This window comes from Octodon degus, unplaced genomic scaffold (genome assembly GCF_000260255.1).
Source record: "Octodon degus isolate 3935 unplaced genomic scaffold, OctDeg1.0 scaffold00010, whole genome shotgun sequence".
Classification (NCBI taxonomy): domain Eukaryota; kingdom Metazoa; phylum Chordata; class Mammalia; order Rodentia; family Octodontidae; genus Octodon; species Octodon degus.
In genome coordinates, this window is record NW_004524586.1 from 3019763 (window position 1) to 3020446 (window position 684).

Below are 684 nucleotides of genomic sequence, written 5' to 3' on the forward strand. Positions count from 1 at the left end.
TTATTTTTTTTTTTTTTTTGGTTTTTTTTTTCAACTGCCTTTAAATTAAGAGCAAAGAACATGAGATTTTAATGACACAAGAATACATTAAAACACACTACAAAGCTGTATTATTGAGAAAAAAGGAAGGGTGAGGAAGGGAAGCAAAGAGAAAAATACAAAGGCAGAGGTGGGAATGGGCTTGGGAAGACGAATGGGTGGCAAGGAAACCTCACAGCCACACAAAATGCGTAGCCATACAAAGAAATGGAAGCCACGAACGACCCACAGACGCGACCCAGGGCCCGCAGAGCCGGCTGAGGGGAATTGCACAGCTGCCGGCCTGCTGGCTTGGGCCACAGACTTCAAAGTATTATCACCTCTTGTGCTTGCCTTTGAGTGGTTAATACTCGGTGAACCACTGTTCACAGCTCCTTAAACGTTCACTGAACATTCTGAGGCTTAGCCCAGGTGCCCGGATGATTTACAATTTGTTCAGTCAGTCATCTGCAAGATTCCGCCCTGAAATGGGAACACATGTAACGCTCTCTGGTAAAACATACAGTTGTCCAAATGTACAATGAAAGTCAGAGGCAAAAATGCTGATTTATTTAAAAAAAAAAAAAAAAGAAAGAAAGAAAGAAAAAGAAAATCCATATATAACTTTCTGATTTACACTTTCAAAAAACTGGGACTTCAGCAGAA